The sequence below is a fragment of the Triticum aestivum genome, chromosome 4A, assembly GCF_018294505.1.
Source record: "Triticum aestivum cultivar Chinese Spring chromosome 4A, IWGSC CS RefSeq v2.1, whole genome shotgun sequence".
In the NCBI taxonomy this organism is placed as follows: domain Eukaryota; kingdom Viridiplantae; phylum Streptophyta; class Magnoliopsida; order Poales; family Poaceae; genus Triticum; species Triticum aestivum.
This window is the reverse complement of record NC_057803.1, coordinates 401787526-401807645: the sequence shown is the minus strand read 5'-3', so window position 1 is coordinate 401807645 and position 20120 is coordinate 401787526.

The window sequence follows — 20120 nt, the reverse complement described above, 5'->3', positions numbered from 1 at the left end:
GGCAGAGGTACAGCAAGGCCCCTCCCTGATGGATGCTGCCAGGTTTGGGGTCCCCAGTCAGGGTCAAGAGCGCTGTCCTCAGCACTTCAGAAGTCAGGTCCTCTTCCTAGAGCCTCATACGATCATCGCGCCCACTAAAGGCCCACATCCGGAGGGAGTGGCGTTGGAGAGGAGCAACGCGGCGTAGCAGGAACTCCTTCACCACCTTGGGCGCTGTCACGCCAAGCGACCTCAAGAACACGAATCGGTGCCAGACGAAGACGAGCCGGGGGCTCTCAAGCGTCTCCTAGCCCCAGCCCGAATTGGGGACAGCAGGCGAAGTTGGCTCCGATAGCAGGGGGCTAGGCACCCCTGCGTCCACATACAGCCACCGCTTGCGGAACCCAGCCGTGGGAAGGGGGAGCTTGAAGTCAATCCCAGAGGCCGCTGTCTTAGACGCGGCAACAAAGCTCATGCACGCCCAGCATTGGATAGGGTCGACAAGGTGCAGCGAGAAGAACTGGCGCAGCAAGGCAACCGAAGGAAGGATGCCCATCATAGCCTCGCAGACAAAGGCGAAGACCGAAAGGAGGGTGATGGATACAGGACCTGGAAGCATCATGTGGATCTGATAGTGGGAAAGCACGGCATTGAAGAAATCAGAAAAGGGAGGAACCAGACCCGCCCACAGGGCGTCGGCAAAATACAGGACCTCGGTGACTATCTTGTCGATGGAGAAGTGGGACGCGGGCCAGGCCGTCGTCCTCCCGCATTCGTTGAAGATAGTGGCCAGAGCCGAGCTAACCTTGCCTAAGCCCTCGGCGGGGGCCGCCAACAGCGGCGGACAAGGCGGAGGCACGGGTTTCTTCCCTCTTCCCTTCTTCGTGGGAGACATGGCGATGGGAAGGGGGAGGGAAGGTTCGAGATTGGGTTGAAAACAGAAGCTGGAGTTCGAGCGGAGGAAGGATAGAGGGCGCTCGAGCAATAGAAGGGGGAGCGGCTGTGTACAACTACGAGTCCGCCTAGCATGGCGCAAAATAAGGGGGGCGTGGGGGAACAGTGCCGCCCACGTCCAATCAACTGCCACGCGGCGCCCAAGGCCGCAGGCTGTTAGGGCCCGCAGCGCTTCACTCTTGCCCTTCCGCCTCCCTGCACGGCCAAGTCCGGGCACGCCTTGGGCCCGGGGGCTACTGTCGGCGTTCTGGGAACGGGGGTCCCCAGACTTGCCTGCCTGCGGCCTGCGGCGTGGCTCAAAGGGGGGCCCAGCATGGCCCATCTTCATCGACACAGACCCAAGACCCTCATGAGGGGCCAAGCCTCGCGGGGCGGATGACACGGAGCTTCCTCAGGCACGGCCTCATCAGGCTGGCTCGCGAGGAGCCGGAGAGATCAAGGTGGGGTACCTCACGAGGTGCCCGTGACGCAAGCCATGACGACCAAAGGCGCCAGGCGGGTGCCAGCCCGCGCAGTGTCCTCCTTTCCTCTTTGGTGCAAAGGGGGCAAGCATAGCCTCGGAGTACCGAGGCATCAGGCAAAGGTTGCCATTTTGGTGCAACAAGACCAAGACCAGGATGACTGCAAGACGGAGGTCATTGTGGAGCCCAAGACGGCGTCACCACCAGAGCTTTGTGCAGGCGAAGACTACTTTTGTCAGGATAGCTAGTACTAGCTGTCCCCCTTCAAATTAGCCCGCCATTGTTGGCTCCCTTCCCGCTCGATATTTGGTAAGAGGACCAGGGCCTCTATAAATAGGACCAGCCCCCCACAGGAGAGGGAGGAGATCAGAGAATCAGAGGAGAGAAAGAATCAGAGAGAGAGAGAGAGAAGCTAGAGGTTGGGGCATCAATAATCGGAGAGAGAGAGGGGTGACTGAACTCCTCCCAGCAGTTCATCGCCCCAGCCAAGAACAGACCCTCGCGAGGTTGTTCTTCCTTGTATTGTTCCTCATCATCAGCCCAAGAGGCAATCCATCATGCCACACACTAGAGTAGGGTATTACACCACAACGGTGGCTCGAACCAGTATAAACCCTGTGTCCCTCGTGTTGTTCTTTCCATACCTTAGATCTTAGCGAGGCGGAGTGGTGCAGGTAGGTAGGAGGCGAAATCTTTGCGCGCCCCCCAGTGTTCGAACCTCAAGGGTCTGCCGGAACCCGAAATCCGACAGCCGTGAAAGGTCGAGGCGAGGTTTTGCTGGGGAAGTTCCGCTCCCCCAACGTCCTGCCCGGGCGCGGTGCCGCCGGCCTTGCGACCTCGAGAGGCGAAGCCGTCCAGCGTGACTCCACCACCGGTGACGACGTTACTGGGGAGTGATCCCTTCGCGACCTCCATCCTATTTTATTCCTGCACATGCACCATGCCTCGCGGAACCGTTTAAACTTGTGTTTGGCATTGTGGAACAATCTTATGGCTTGTAATATTTTCTTTGAATTTCCTGGAATTTGCATTTTCCTCTCCTACTTGCTTACGCTCTACGTCAGCAGTGCCCAGCCCCACGCGTACCTCACCCAGCGTTAGCCCCGACCGGAAACTAAGGACGGGACTAAGGAGTGAGGGGCTATGTGGCAGGTTAGGCTCCTTAGTCGCGATGCTCAGGAGTCCCCCTTGACACGCGAGCAACGAGTAGGGAAGGGGGAGCGAGGAGTGGATTGATCGTTCTACATCGGCAAGGCCCGGCCCTGCGCGTACCTACCCAGCGTTAGCCCCGACCGGAAACCAAGGACGAGACTAAGGAGTGAGGGGCTACGTGGCAAGTTAGGCTCCTGAGTCGCGATGCTCAGGAGTCCCCCTAGACGCTCAAACGGGTTTTGTACCTTGGCTCCGCTCGGGGAGTGGAGTGCGACGACCAGGTCCGAGGGACCTGGCTGGGTGGCGTGCGCTCGGGCGAGGCCCGGGCATAGCCCCTGTGTCCAGCCCCCTCGCGGGGCACTCTCGAGGGGAGGCGTTGCGATGGTGCCGGAAACTGAGCTCTGGGCTCCCTGAGGTTGGTACGGCCATGGGCCGCCCTCAGTTGTTTATCACCAGCGTGGAGCATAGCGCTTCTGTATGTGTACGGGCATAGCCGCTCCTCGGCAGTGTCGTCAGCCAGCGCGGAGCATGGTGCTTCCACTGGTGTGTGGGAGGGGGCTCCCCTCCGGGAGGAGCCCCCGCGGTGTGTACAACCCCGCCCTAACACGTGGCCGGCACGGTAGGGCTAGGAGAGGTGTATCTGGGCGCCCGTGAGCCAGCGCAGGACTCACGAGGCCCTACCTCGAGGCGGGTTGCGCCTGGCTCTAGGCCTTTATCAATTGGTGTGTTCTTGCAGGGTTGTTAGAATGCAAATGCTCTACGTCCTCAGGTCCCGGCCCCCGAGCGAGCTCAGCCGCCGCTGGTATGACAGGTCGCGAAGCCGTGGGTCAAGGCCAGGGGGTGAGGGCCGGAGAGCCAGTAAGAGCCCATGAGTCGCGATGCTCAGGGGCCCCCTTTTAACGTGCAAGCGCTTTGCATGACGACAAGCAGTAGGTGATAATTATGGGAATCAGATTAAGCGTGAAAGAACAACTTCATCCTAGGGTAAATGCTGGAAAAGCAACTGCCGTTGGGTCGGGCCCAAGCGGTGTGGGGATGATGCAGCCCAAGGGGTGCCCCCAACAAGGTAAGTAAAGAGCATAAACAAAATGGATACATGCCGCGGGGACGGACCCTGGGAATGGTGCAACGCTATGGGCGCTCCCAGCTGAAGGAAGAACTCTGAAAGATGTCACCTGGTGCTGTTGAAGATGAAGTGATGCTGAGGAAGTGAGTGATGTGTGGTGAAGACGTCGGCCCTCATGAGCCCCCAGGCCCAGGGGCCTCGGGAGGCTCCGGTGGCACGTGCATGTCTTTAGGGACCATTGCCACCTCCGCCAGGACCGCGTGATGCCTGACCTCCCGAGCCTCTAGAATGCTCCTCAATAGGCGCTGATGTGCGGCGACCGCGTTCGGCAGGCCGAAGGGCATGCGAACGTAGCTGTCAAGTGGTCCCTCGCAGTGCCCTACGGCCGAAGGCCATAGGCGCTCCTGGGACGCAGCTCGGTTGAGCCCTGGTACGTCAACGCAGACGTGCAGTCCTCCATCCTTGCCTGGATATGGGGCCACAGCAAGTAAGCGGCGGCGACCGCGCATGACTCTGGACTCTTGTAGCTCATGGGCGTTCCTTGCGATGAACTCCTGAGGGTTTGGTCTCCATTGACTTGTACCTTCCCGAGGGAAGCGTGCTTGAAAGCACCCCTCCAAGCGGTGCTCGAGTGCCTCCCCCGCGACCTTGGCAAGGTCGGCGGCTCTCCAAGAGAGAGCCCCCGAGCTTTGCCTGAGGAGGGCGCCGGGCGCGCCTTCCTATGCGTGAGAGGTCGGCGCTCCCTGATTAGGCGCGAATCCTGATGCAATACCTCCGGAGGTGCCTGCTTCCTTGTGGCTCAGGCCAGGTGAGGTCTTCTTCTTCTTGAGGGTCGCCTCGGGAGGCCTCCCGCTCCTGTGATCTGGGTCTTCGATTGCTGCGGCTTGGAGCGCACACTTAAGTGAGCCCACTGGGTCCCTTTCTTCACAGGCTACGGTGATGATTCCACTGCTTCCTGGCATCTTGAGGACATTGTAACCATGGTGGGTCACTGCCATGAACTTGGCTAGGGCTGGGTACCCGAGGATGGCGTTGTACGGCAGGCGGATGTGAGCGACGTCGAAGTCGATGAGCTCGGTGCGGTAGTTGTTGCGTTGCCTGAAGGTGACCGGAAGGCGAACCTGCCTAATTGGAACAGTGGAACCATCAATGAATCCTGAGAAAGGCTTGTTCGGCTGAAGCTGGTCGTACGACACTTGGAGATTGTCAAACGTCTCGACGGACAGGACGTTGAGTCTTTCCCCGCCATCAATGAGGGTCCTGGTGACTTGTATGTTGCTGATGACTGGGGAGCAAAGCATCGGGAGGACTCCGGCCGTTGCCGCACACTTGAGCTGGTCTGCGGAACTGAACGTGATCGCGCACGTAGACCACCTGAGAGGGCGCGTGGCCTCAAGCTTGGGAAGGACTGCATTCACCTCGCAAGCAAACTGCTTGAATATGCGCTGTGAGGCTGGGGCCTGGGCGCCACCCAAGATGCAAGCAATTGCACGCGGCTCTTGGAAGCCCCCAGCCCCATCGTCTCGGTGTTGGTCTTCGTTCCTCCTTGGTGAAGGTGGCAGAGGAGGGAGGCCTATGTTGCCATGCGGGTGGCCCTCATGAGGCTGGTCCCTCCAGCCTCCCTCGCGAAGCTGGTCCTGCCAGCGGTCCTCGCGAGGGCGGTCACGCTATCCCTAGCGAAGGCCACGGTCTTCCCATCGCCCACCACCTCTTCCTCCTCCTCGGCCATAGCCCCTGTCATTGCGCTCTGGGCGTCGGCCGATTCACCCATCTCGCATGGCTCTGAGCTCTTGACATTCGCTGGTGTTGTGGGTGTGGAGGTCATGGTACACGCAGTACCGTCCGCCCTTGGATGACTCAGGATCATCCCTGCCTCGCTTGGTGTCCGGTTCCACTGCTAGCACGGCAGCCCCCTTGCGCTTCACGTCTTTGGCCTTGAGCTTATTTTCTTCCGGGTCGGCTGCCGGGAGCTCGAGGAGGGAGAGACGCCCTTCCTCAGCCCTGGCGCACTTGGTCGCCAAGTTGAACAGCTCCAGGGATGTGCACAGGTCTTCATGGATTGCTAGTTCTTCCTTCATCTTGACGTCGCGCACGCCGTCGGAGAAGGCTGAGATGATGGGTTCTTCAGTTACCTTGGGGATCTTGAGGCGAGTGTAGTTGAAGCGCTGGATGTACTTCTGCAGGGTTTCCCCTGGCTGTTGCTTGATGCGGCGCAGGTCGTTCACAGACGGGGTCCGGTCGCTAGTGCCCTAGATGTTGGCGATGAAGCGGGTGCACGTCTCGCTCCAGGAGGAGATCGTTCCGGGACCCAGGTTCAGGAGTCAGGTGCGGGCGCCATCCTTGAGCACCATGGGGAACCAATTCACCATGACCTTTTCGTCTCCGTTGGCGACTACGATGCCCAGCTCGTAGAGCTGCAGGAACTCCGCGGGGTCCGTTGTGCCATCGTAGTGGGGAGGGAGGTCAGGCTTTAACTTGCCTGGCCATGTGACACCGTGGAGCTCGGGGGTGAAGGAGAGGCAGCCTGTCGCGGCCACCGGCGCCCTTTGCTAGTGCTGGACTTGTTCTTGCGGGTCACCGCGCGCCGCCACTGGGAGCAGCGCGGGGTTTTGTCGTGGAGGCGCTGGGGCGCGATCTTGGCGCGCCGGCGCTGGGAGCGCGCGAGCACCTTCCCGGGGACGTGGGATCTCTTAGCAGCTCCCTTCTTGTTGCACAGGCACCGGACGTGGAGGGTCCCGCCCTGGGGCTGCGCGCCTTGGAGCCAAGGCACCTTCTTCGGGAGGAGGCGGCGGAGGCGCCTCCTGATCCTCGCCCCCTGCACGGGACGGAGGGCGAGGCAACGAGAGTGACCGCAAGGGGGAGTCCCCTGCGGTGCTGACGAGCTCGGTGATGCGGGCGAGCCAGTCCTCATAAAGGTCGTCGATGGGGCGATAGTGCAGGAGCTCCCGCGCCAAGAGCAGTGAGGCGTGCGCATCCATGGGTGCGCGACGGGCGTGGGACGACGAGCCAGCAGGACGGGGAGGCGGTGCGGCCATCCTGCCGCACCGAAGGATGCTGGGACGAGGCCTGCTGCTCGTTCCCCGCCGGGCCGGTGGCGGCGTTGGCGGCGGGCGACGGGGAATGGCGAGGGGGGCCGCCGATGGGCGCCGTCTGGGCGACGCGAGTGGCACGAGCAGCCTGGCGCTCGGCGCGGGGCCGACGAGCATCAGCCATGGACACGACGGAAGATCACACGCAAGCAGCGGAAGAAATATTCCAGCGCACCCCTACCTGGCGTGTCCGATCCTCTCGTGCGAACTGAGATGAAAATGATGAACAACACAAGAGACACGAGGTTTATACTGGTTCGGGCCACCGTTGTGGTGTAATACCCTACTCCAGTGTGTGGTGTGGTGGACTGCCTCAGGGGGCTGATGATGAACAGTACAAGGGAAGAACAGCCTCGCGAGAGGTGTTCTTGAGCTGGTGCGATGAACTACTAGGGTGAGTTCAGTCGCCTCTCTCTCTCTCTCTCTGCTAGGGTTCTACCAGATTTCTAGATGTCTCTCTACTCTGTGGTGGCTAGATCTATTCATAGAGGCCCTGGGCCTCTCCCCGAAAAATTGAGCGAGAAGGGCGCCAACAATTGGCCATTTTGAAGGGGAACATGTAGTACAAGTTATCCTGACCAAATGTGGTCTTCGGCTGCCAAAAGCACTGGTGATGACGCCGTCTTGGGCACCACGGTGACCTCCGTCCTGCCGCTCTGCTGGTCTTGGTCTCATTGCACCGGAATGGCAACCTTTGCCTGATGCCTTGGCCTGTGCAGGCCGGCGCCCGCCTAGCGCCCGCCTGGCCTCGATCGTCATGGCTTGCGTCATGGGATCCTCGCGAGGTACCCTTGCATTCATCTCTCCGCCTCCTCGCGAGCTTGCCTGATGAGGCCGCTCTTGAGGAAGCTTCCTGTCGTCTGCCCCGCGACGCTTGGCCCCTCACGAGGGTCTTGAGCTTGGGCTGATGAAGATGGGCCGCGCTGGGCCCCCACTTGAGCCATGCCGTAGGCCGCAGGAAGGCAAGTCTGGGGACCCCTATTCCCAGAACACCGACAATTTCTAGAAGAAAAATTCAATCCAACATAAATTTTGTATGATCATCCACAAATTCAAACCATGTGTAGGGCAATTACGTATCATTAGTTTCATTCTCTCCCAAGATTGTGCAACATGCTCATGATCTAGTTGCTTAAAATTCATAATATCGTTTCTAAGAGAGATGATCTTAGCGGGAGGAAAATACTTAGAGATAAAAGCATGTTTGCAATTTTTCCAAGAATCAATACTATTTTTAGGCAAAGAAGAAAACCAAGTTTTAGCACGATCGCTAAGAGAAAACGGAAATAGCTTCAATTTAACAATATCATTATCCACATCTTTCTTCTTTTGCATATCACACAAATCAACAAAGCTCTTTAGATGGGTAGCGGCATCTTCAGTAGGAAGGCCGGAAAACGGATCTTTCATGACAAGATTTAGCAAAGCAGTATTAATCTCACAAGATTCAGCATCGGTAAGAGGAGCAATTAGTAAAATCATTATTGTTGGTATCGGAAAAATCACACAGTTTAGTATTATCTAGAGCCACCGTGACAAACAATCCAACACACAAGCACACAAGAAGCGAGCGAAAAAGAGGTGAACGGAAAAAAGGCAAGCGGAAAAGAGGGCGAATAAAACGACAGGGTGAAGTGGGGGGAGAGGAAAATGAGAGGCAAATGGAAAATAATGTAATGTATAAGAGTTTGTGATGGGTACTTGGTATGTCTTGACTTGTGGTAGATCTCCCCGGCAATGGCGCCATAAATCCTTCTTGCTACCTCTTGAGCACCGCGTTGGTTTTCCCTTGAAGAGGAAAGGGTGATGCATCAAAGTAGCGTAAGTATTTCCCTAGATTTTGAGAACCAAGGTATCAGCGCAGTAGGAGACTACGCGCAAGTCCCTTGTACCTACACAAACAGATATGAACCTCGCAACCAACGTGATAAAGGGGTTGTCAATCCCTTCACTGTCACTTATGAGAGTGAGATCTGATAAGATAATAATAATAAGATACATATTTTTGGTATTTTTATGATATAGATTGAAAGTAAAGATTGCAAAATAAAATAGATGGGAAACTTATATGATAAAAGATAGACCCGGGGGCCATAGGTTTCATTAGTGGCTTCTCTCAAGATAGCATAACTATTACGGTGAGTGAACAAATTACTGTCGAGCAATTGATATAAAAGTGAATAATTATGAGAATATCTAGGCATGATCAGGTATATAGGGATCACGTCTGCGACATGTAGACCAAAACAATTCTGCATCTACTATTATTACTCCACACATCGACCGCTATCTAGCACGCATCTGGAGTATTAAGTTCATAAGAACAGAGTAATGCATTAGGCAAGATGACATGATGTAGAGGGATAAACTCAAGCAATATGATATAAACCCCATATTTTTACCCTCAATGGCAACAATACAATATGAGCCTTGCTGCCCCTGCTGTCACTGGGAAAGGACACAGCAAGATTAAACCCAAAGCTAATCACTTCTCCCATTGCAAGAAAGATCAATCTAGTAGGGCAAACCAAACTGATAATTCGAAGAGAGTTTCAAAGATAACCAATCATACATAAAAGATTTCAGAGAAGAATCAAATATTGTTCATCGATAAACTTGATCATTAACCCACAATTCATCGGATCTCGAAAAACACACTGCAAAAAGAGTTACATCAAATAGATATCCAAGAAGATTGAGGACAACATTGTATTGAGATCCAAATAGAGAGAAGAAGCCATCTAGCTAATAACTATGGACCCGAAGGTCTGTGGTAAACTACTCACACATCATCGGAGTGGATATGGTGTTGATGTAGAAGCCCTCCGTGATTGATTCCCCCTCCGGCGGAGCTCCGGAAAAGGCCCCAAGATGGCATCTCTTGGGTACAGAAGGTTGCGGTGGTGAAAATAGGGTTTCGTGGTGATCCTGGATGTTTTTGGGGTATATGGACATATATAGGAGGAAGAAATAGGTCGGTGGAGCTACGAGGGGCCCACGAGGGTGGGGGCGCGCCCAGGGGGCTGGCGTGCCTCCCTGCCTCGTGGCCTCCTCGTTGATTTCTTGACGTCTACTCCAAGTCCCCTGGATGATGTTTGTTCAAAAAATAACTCTCCCGAAGGTTTCATTCTGTTTGGTTCAGTTTGATATTCCTTTTCTGTGAAACACTGAAATAGGCAAAAAACATCAATTTGCACTGGCCTTGAGTTAGTAGGTTAGTCCCAAAAATAGTATAAAAGTGTATAATAAAGCCCATTAAACATCTAAAACAGATAATATAATAGCATGGAACAATCACAAATTATAGATACATTGGAGACGTATCAGGGTCCTATTCATATAACCCCCACCGGGAATTGTTCATCCAACCCCCAACAACACACACTATTGATCAAAAGGCAGGAGGTTCGATCGGCTTCAGTTAGCAGCAGTAATGAAAGAATCACTTGATCGGGTTCAGTTAATAGCCATGGATCGATCGATCACTCGGGTTCAGTAACGCATAGCCTGCAGTGCAATCGCTCGGGTTCAGTAGGCGAACGCCTCGCTCGAGTTCAGCTACAGCCCAAATCCTCGCACCTATGCCCGTACGTGTACGAGAGAAACGCGCATTGCTCATCCCCGACCACCCACCATAATCAGGAACTCCCTGATATTTTCCTCACCCTCGCTTCTACCATGGTTTTTTCCGTCATGGACGGCCCAAAGAATGTCATCTAGCTGAGTGTCCGGCCCGCCCAGGACGAAAAGCCCATATTCTTTCATGATTTTTTGTCATAGAAATAGGAGCCCACCACATCTATGATGATACCGGGTTTTGTCACAATTATCGTCATAGAAGTGTCATAAGCATGGCAAAATTAAATTCGTTCGGCCCAAAATGTCATGGATGTTTCTTTTTTTTGCAGTGCACCTCGGCGCGGCCCCAGGAGGGGCCGCCTAGCCTCGCCACACCCGGAGGCAATGTATCCCAGGCAGGATGAGCGGCGTCGTGGGTGTAGCGGGGGCTGGCGCGTGCCCCCTGCAACGCTTGTGATGTAGCCAAGGTGTAGAAAGGGGTTGCAGCTCTGCAAGCGGCATCGAGCGGCTCGGCGCCCTGCTCCAGCAGTGCGTCGTGCCCGCCTTCCGCCAGCCTGCATCGCTGCAGCTCTCGTGCCACGATGAGCGTGGCTCGCATGTTGGCCTGCTCCCGGCGGGTATGTAGTGTCGTTGCCACGACATAGCTCGAAGATCATGTGGTGGCGCGCCTGTGGCGCAGCGCGGGAGCGGGTGGTGGTGGTCAGTGCCGCCTATGGCCGACAACGCTGGGCGGCGCGCGGGCTGCGAGGAGCATGGAGTGGAGGTCTTTTTGGGTGGAAGGCGCTGCTCGGGCAGGCCGAGTAGCCCACTGCTCAGCGTGAGCTCGAGGAGCGTCAGCCATCAGAACGGCGGAGCGAGGGCGAGTCAACCGGCGGAAGAGAGGCTCCGACGCACTCCTACCTGGTGCGCCAAATGTTGGATTCGGGGCTCCACAGACCCAAGATAGATTCGAACTCTGGGGTGCGTGCAAAGAACTCAACCTCCCTAGACTACCAACTTGTCGATCTCACAGCCTTGCTCGATGAACTGAGGAAGAAAGGGACAAGGCAGTTTACCCAGGTTTGGGCCACCTTGCGGTGTAATACCCTACTCCTGCTTTTTGGTGGATTTGCCTCGAGGTGGGCTGAAGATGAACTGGTACAAGGGAAGAACAACCCCAGGAGGTGTGTTCTTGTCCTTGTGTGAGCTGGTGAGTGTGTGGGTGATCTCTCTCCCCTATGGTGGTGGCTAGGCTATCTCATTGTGGCCTTGGTACTCTTCGCAAAATGAAGGCGGGAAGGGATCCCACAACGGCCAAATTTGAAGGGAGAGAACTAGTACATGTTATCCTCACGAAAGGTGGTCTGCACCTGCAAAGCATCTGGTCGTGACGTCGTGGTGGGCTTGGCGATGACCTCCGTCCTACCGCCCTGTCAGTCTTGGTCCTGTAGCATGGAAATGGAAACCCGTGGTTGATTCCTTGGGACTCCGTGCCTGCCCTTGCCTCTTTAGCACCAAAGAGGAAACCTGCTACACTGCTCCCGCTGGTGCTTGCCTGGCCTTGGTCGTCATGGCTTGTGTCATCTAAACCTCACGAGGTGAGGGGTCGCATGGAAATCTCCGCTCCTTAGGGGCCAGCCTAAGGAGGCCACTCCTTCTGGAGGTCTTGGCGTCATCCACCTCGTGAGGCTTGGCCCATCACGAGGGTCTTGAGCTGCTGGTGCTAAAGATGGGTCATACTGGGCCATCGATGGAGCCATGTCGTGGGCCCTAGGTAGACAAGTTTGGGTACCCCGGTTCCCAGAACGTTGACAGGTACACAAGCAGGGGGGCTTGTGGTAGCTTACTTCTTAATATTTTCATTGCTTCTTCATTAACCTATGCTTGAGTCAGTTTCCAGTTTTTCTGTGTGTCGTGCAAGGTGTTATGGTGGAGATTTAAGCCACGATATGTGGGCTACCTATGTCTCACGTTCATGGGGCTATAACTACCATTCTACTATCTTCCCCGCTCCTGTCGCTTTTGCCACGTGTATCGCATGTGTTTAGTAGGGTTGGTGGTAGCCTCGGAGTGTGCGGGAATGAGTGCCATGGTAGAAAGCCAGGCGCCATGGATTGGCGCAGGGGGTCAGTCTTGCTTCTTTGCACCGTTAGTGGCACAGATGAGTTAGATTGGTAGAACGAGGCAGTTTCCCCCCTGGGAGAGGAGCCAGCACCCGGCCGCACTTGCCTATAAAAAGGGACATGGGCGAGGTGCTGACTCACACCTATCCCTCCTTCCTTCCGATATCATCTCTCTACCATGGTGAGGGGGATAGGGCGTAATGGTGCCCCAGCGGAGGCAATGATAGTTTCTGCTCGACAATGCCTCCCTCCTCCTATTGGGGACGCGGAGGCGGAGCCCACCGCCAGAGGAGTTGGGAGAGGATGCGGTCATGATCATCGTGTTACCCGGGGGTAGGGAGGACGATCAGGCGTTATGATCGCACCTCCCTCGGCTGCTTAGGATCCGAACGAGGGTCATGTCGGGAACCATCCATTGGAGTTTATCGTCAAGCTGCACGGGCCCCACACAGCCTCCTTCGCCTCCCTACCCCAATTGCGAGGGTAATGGAGGTCGAGTAGCCACCGGGGCTAAGGATGCATATGAGGGGCTGCTGCTATGGCAGCATGCGGGCGGACATGGAGTTCCCCGGTCCCCATGTCATGTTTCTCCGGCGTGGCTGGAATACCTTCGCTCGTGCTCAAAGTTTGGAAGCGGGGCACGTCCTTCACTTCAAGTTAATGGATGCCACCCTCCTCTCCACCAAGGTCTTTGGGGATTTGCGTGCATGCCTAGCGTGCTGCACGGAGAGCTCGACTGACGATGAAATCTCTTCCTCGAGCAGTAGGACGGGGGGAGAAGCCCAAGATGTCAAGCCCCCAGACCGAAAATGGCCATGACTAAGGAATCGTCTAGAGAGCTTGAGCAGGTTGATGGATGTTCTTGGAATGGAACTGACAGGCTTCACATCTGGTGACTAGCTCGATTGCATGTTGGAGGGTCGTGGGCCAGTTGAAATCTTGTCGGAAAGATTTTCCATCCAAGGCTCTTGATCCAATATGGGAGCCGCACATGCCTTTATGTATGTCTGTCAACAGTTCCTTCCCTTCATCCCAGCAAATGCACTTCAATTTCACACCATTGGGCCTCCTTCTATATAACATGTTGTCGACGAACGGATATATACTGGCCCTCCGGGATACTCTCTCAGCTTCTTCTTGCTCTTCAAGAAGTTCTCCAGCTTGGAGGAAATGGACTATGTGTTGTGCCCAAGTAGGAGCCTGAGGCTCAGCAACAAGGATCAATGGCACCTCCTCATTCGCGGGAGCACATATTTCAATCACAACAACTAGTAGTTCGGCGGGAGGATGCTGCTCGCCTTGCAAAGTGGAATTGTTCCTGCCAACCTCTCTATCGGGGACTTCAGGAGCTCTGTCGGGTGGGGCTTGCCAGGGTCCATTTTCCTCCTATTTCTGGTCATTATTGCTGGGGATAATGATGGTTTAGTTAGGTGGAGAACAAAAGTCCCTGGTTCCACATGAAGCTTTTGTGCGGCGCATTTTGATAGATGATCAGCAATGCTATTTTCCGCACGTGGCTCGTGCTCTGTTTGCAATCCATCAAAACGCTCCTCCATCTTTCTCACTTCCTCCACATATAACTCCATCAATGGGCTTTGGTAATCCTTGTTTAATTGTCTCACCACAAGTTGTGAGTCTCCCCAAATGATCAAGTTCTTAATTCCAAATTTTATTGCAATCCTGAGCCCGACAAGGAGTCCCTCATATTCTGCAGTGTTGTTGGTAGCTTTCTCCCATGGAAAATGCACTTGCATGACATACTTGAGGTGCCCTCCAGTGGGTGCGACAAGGAGCACGCCAGCTCCTGAGCCTTGTGGTGAGAAAGCGCCATTAAAATACATGATCCACTCTGGCATCTATACATTCGGAGTAGGTGTTCATTCTGGAATGAACTCCTCCAATGCTCTTCTCTCAATGTTGAGGTACTTCCATACTTCAGCCGAAAGATTGAAAATTCCAACGCCCACACTACTATACTGTCGGTGGCCTTAGGATTCCTCTGTATGCGTTGCAAAGGGAAACGGGTGATAACTGTGATCTCGTGGGCTTGGATGTAATGGTGCAACTTCCTCGAGGCCATGATCATGTCGAAGATCAATTTTTGAATGCAAAGTACCTTGATCTAGCCCCCTACAACAGGGAGCTAACAAAGTAGACTGGTCTCTACACCACTTTCATCCTTGTCGTCACCTTGGGATTGCCTTCACTATCCTGCTCTTCTTTCCCCTGATCTGCACTCGACCTTGTCGTGGCTGGTTCACCTCCTTCCCCGAGAAGTGCAGTAGTTGCAGCTGCCCCTTCTTCCATTTTGCATTGTGCTACCAGTGCTCCACTAACCACTTGATTAGATGCCACCAGATATAGCAACAACGGCTCTTGTGGTTTAGGAGCGACTAAGGTGGGAATAGAGGAAAGGTAAGCTTTTAAATCGTGCAGCACTGCTTCTGCCTTCGGGGTCCACTTCATGGGCCCTTGCTTCTTCAAAAACTTTAAGAATGGCAGGGCGCGCTCGAGAGATTTAGAGATGAACCTTCTCGGTGCGACAACACATCCGGTCAAATACCTCATGTCCTTGACTGTTTTTGGTGCTTGAATCTGCTCGATCACTCTGATCTTGTGAGGGTTGGCCTCTATCCCCCAATGAGACACGAAGAAGCCAAGTAGCTTGCCGGAGGAAACGCCAAACACACACTTCTCTGGGTTGAGCTTCAAGTTGATCTTGCGCAGGTTCACAAAGGTTTCTTCCAAGTCCTGAATAATTGTTGATCTGTCCTTTGTCTTTACCACTATGTCATCCATGTAAGCTTCAATATTCCTATGCGGCTGGGACTCAAAACCAATTTGCACTGCTCTTGCGAAAGTGGATCCAGTGCTCTTTAAACCAAAGGGCATCTGTACAAAGTCGTACGTGCCACATGAAGTTCGGAACGCGCTCTTGTCTTTGTCCTCCTTGGACTTGAATATCTGGTGGTACCCGGAGTAGGCATCCAAAAACAAAAGCAGGTCACAACCTGAGGTGGAATCCACAATCTAGTTGATGTGAAGAAAGGGGAATGGGTCCTTCGGTCATGCTTTATTCAGGTCAGTGAATCTATGCAAAGCCTCCAGTTCACCTTCACCTTGTGCACTACCATTGGGTTCGGCAACCATGTTGGATGCAACACTCACCTGACCAAACCAGCTGCTTCCAGTTTCTTGATCTCTTCGGCAATGAACAGCTGCCGCGCCAAAGCTTGTTTTCTGACCTTCTTCTTGACGGGCCGATCATGAGGGTACACAACAAGGTGGTGCTTGATTACCACCCTAGGAACAATGGGGATGTACGATGGTAGCCAAGCAAACACATTGATATTTGCCCGCAGAAAGGTAACGAGCATTCTTTCCTATTTGTCTCAAGGGTGGAGTTGTTAGTGAACATACCACCAACACCAACCAGCCCTACCGGGACCCTCTTCATAGCTGGTGCAGCAAGCTTGCCCCTCTTGCTAGTGGAACTCTCCGGCAAGTCATCGACAGGTGCAAAAAACTCCGGAGAGGTGCGCTTCTCGGATTCCTCGCGGGCATCCATGCTAACTTTTCTTCGTTTCTTGTTTTTGTTAGTAGCGACAGCGTCTTCTACGGCCTCGGCAACCACCGCATCCTGGTACATCTTATCCACCCATATAATTGCATCCTTCTTGTCTGATGGGATGGAAATGACGCCTATTGGCCATTGCATCTTCATGGTGTTGTAGGCACAGTGAGATGCCGCCATGAACTTTGCTATGGCGGGTCGGCCAAGTATCCCATTATATGGTAGAGGAAGCTTGACCACGTCGAACACAACCTCCTCGGTCCGATAGTTCAATTCTCCTCCGAATGTCACCGACAACATGACATTCCCCTTTGGATGACTCCTTCCAGGGTTGATCCCTTGGAATGTGCCAGTAACCTTGAGCTCTTCATCTAATATCTGCAACTTGTTCATAAGCTTGGGGGAAATCAGATTCAACACAGCCCCACCATGAACAAACATCTCTATGACTTTGAGGTTGCGGATTGTTGGTGAGACCAACAACAGAAAACACCCCACCACAGTGGTGCTATCAGGGTTATCCTGAAAGTGCTAGTGATCGACTAGAGGGGGGTGAATAGGCGATTTTTATGAAAGTCTTCAATTCATGGAAGTTTCGAAGACAAACGATAGAAATAAACCTATTACCATGCAGCGGAAGGTAATCTACACTCAGCAAGCCATAGTCAAGTATTCAATGAAATGAAAGCATATAGACTGATAGCAGTTAGGCAGTATAGATCAGGATGGAAGATAGTATGAAGCCAATCAGAACAAGCAGTCACATAGTGAAGACAAAATAGATAATGCAAATAGGCAATGACTTCATGAGGACCAATCTGCAAATAAATAGATGGGAAGGATAGAACCAGTGGCTCGTTGAAGGCAATGATTTGTTGGACCAGTTCCAGTTGCTGTGACAACTGTACGTCTGGTTAGGGAGGCTGAGATTCAACTCAGAAGACCACGTCTTCACCTTATTCCCCTTGAGCTAAGGACACCCAGTCCTCGCCCAATCACTCTGGTCAGTCTTCAAGGTAGACTTCCAAACCTTCATTGACTTCGTTCACGGGCGATCCACAATGACTCTTGGATGCTCAGAACGGGACGCCTAACCGGCTGGAGGATTCACTGTCCTCAAGTGTAATAAGTCTTCAGATCACACAGACAGGAAGAGTTCAGTGATGCCTAACACTATTTGGCTCTGGGTGTTTAGGGCTTTGTCCTCGCAAGGAATTCTCTCTCAAAGGCTTCGAGGTGGGTTGCTCTCAAATGACAAAAGCCGTACACTAACTCTGAGCAGACAACCAATTTATGGTGTAGGGGGTGGGCTATTTATAGCCACTAGGCAACCCGACCTGATTTGTCCGAAATGTCCCTGGGTCACTAAGGAACTGACACGTGTTCGAATGGTTAGATTTCAAACACACACGAGAACTTTACTTGAGCTACAAGCAAAGCTGACTTATCCAACTCTGGATAAGATTTGCTCTCATTGTCTTCGCTCGAAGACATAGGATTTTGGTTAAGCATCACTTCAGTCATTCTGACTGGTTCACTTGGACCCCACTTAATAGTACGGTGGTTCCTATGAGTCAACAAAGAAGAAAACGAAACAATGAAACAACTAAGTCTTCGCGCTCCATAGTCTTCACAAAATGTCTTCTCTTGTCATAGTCTTTAATGTGAAGACCTTCACATACCACCTTCATCTCTGGTAGGTAAACCGAATTAATGAGGGACTTCTACCTATGTTATCCTGCAATTCTCACAAACACATTAGTCCCTCAACCAGGTTTGTCGTCAATACTCCAAAACTGTCAGGACCCCGATCCTAAGTCACACCGATCTAGCATGTAACACATCATATCACTTTGCGGCCTCACGCACGGTATTCCCACGGGTGCCACCTTACCTGGCCCGGGACCGTTTGCGCCTTTTGGCTCACGTATATGATGGTGTCGCTAGCATCCATATGACAAAGAACCCGGGCTGACATGGCTATCGTGAACCCAAAGTGGCACTAACTTACAGGGACAGGCATCCATGACCCAGCATCGAACGTGTCGGTCGAAGCGAGTGAATCCAGGCTGTACCACTGGGCTAGCAGGACTCCGGTGAACCGGGCTGTAGCGGCTAACAGGACTCCGGTATTCATCGCGTGACATTTCCCCGAAGGGACAGACACAGGAACGAAGAAGGACACATGCCGGCCAGCCTAAGTGTTCCGGAGCAGTAGCAAGCTACCATGGTTCAGTGGAAACACTAGGAGACATTTCCCGGTAAGAAAGGCTACTAAGGATAAACAACTAGATAGTCAGATCCCACACATACCAAGCATTTCAATAACATACACACAATATGCTCGATATGTGCAAATACAACATGGCATCACAACATGACTCTACGACTCAAGTATTTATTCAATAGGCTCCGAGGAGCGAGATATTACAAACATGGGTCTCATGACCCAACAATCAGAGCATACAAGTCAAAACACAAGCGGAAGCTTAACATGTCTGAGTACAGACAATTATAAATGAAAAGGGCTGAGAAGCCTGACTATCTACCAGATCCTGCCGAGGGCACAAGATCATAGCTGAGGTAACAAGCTAAACGTCGAAGTCCAAGCGGAACTACTAGTGAGACTGAAGTCTCTCTGCAAAACATAAAATAGGCAAACGTGAGTACAAATGTACCCAGCAAGACTTACATCAGAACTAACTACATATGCATCATTATCAACAAAGGGGATGGTGGGGTTTAACTGCAGCAAGCCAGCTTTGACTCGGTGGCTATCCTGAACTACGACTTCAAGTAACCCTCTTGAGGTGGTGCACATGAGTCCACATATTCACCATATCAATACACCACTATGGATCCGCTCCCATCTCCCTATGAGAACGCCATCCATAGCACTCACTCTTATCTTGCGTATTTTAGAGTATCCACTTTCACTTGTCTATGAACTGTACAAGGGGTCCAAGTTTCCATATCCGAGGAATCCGGCTATTCGAATAGATAATGATAACCCTGCAGGGGTGTACTTCTTCACACACGCTTTCGCCACTTATCGCCCTGTACACGTCATGTACCTCGACAACCTTCAAGCTCAAGCCGGGCGAGGGAGTCGGCCACGACCTGACTAACCGAACAAGTCTCTAGTCCAGGTTTATCGCCTATTCAGGTTCCATCCGCAAGGAGATCCGGCCGGGGTGTCGCTCACGGCCCCAAACGATGTGTGCAGGGTTCCCAAGCCCACCTCGACGGGTGGATCTACGCTTGGTACACCGTGCCACTGTGCCTAGTCTGTCCCAAGCCCACCTGTACCGGGTGCCACTTGGTAGACTACTAACACTACCTACAAAAACCATAAACTAGTTGCAACTCCTGGACAGAGATCAAGTTGATTAATAAGTCGAGAGAGCTTGGAGCGCCCGGAGCTCAATGTGTGGTAGTAACTGATCATGGATCACAAACACAGAACTCAGTTCCTGAGGACGGCTGCAATGAGACAACCCACCATGTACTCCTACATGGCCTCTCACCGCTACCTTTACCAAATCGTGTTCACACACTTAGCTCACACACAGTAGGACATGTTCACACGCCTCTGATTCATCCCTGATGAATCAGACCTGACTCAACTCTAAGCAATAGCAGGCATGACAAACAAACATGAATGAGTAGGCACAACAGGGCTCAAACAACTCCTACTCATGCTAGTAGGTTTCATCTATTTACTGTGGAATGACAGGTCATGCAAAGGATAAAGGGGTTCAACTACTGCAGCAAGTAACAAATATGTCGTTGTTGTCCTAATGCAGTAAAAGAGAGCAGGAGCGAGAGAGTGGGATTATATCGGAATGAACAAGGGGGTTTTGCTTGCCTGGCACTTCTGAAGATAGCATTGAGTCTTCATCAGTGTCAACGATCACATCGTCGGTACAACGTCTATCGAGGGGGAACAACACCGGCAAACACAGAAGAAGCACGATCAATGCAATGCACAATATGATGCATGCTCATGACATGGCAATATGAATGTGTTTTGAGCTAATGCAACTAGCAACAGATTAAATGAAGTTGGTTTGAATACAAGATTCAAATTCAAACTCCATATGTGATTATTCAAATGCCAGTTAATTGATTTGTGCTAAACAGCAGCTATAAGTTGTTCTAACA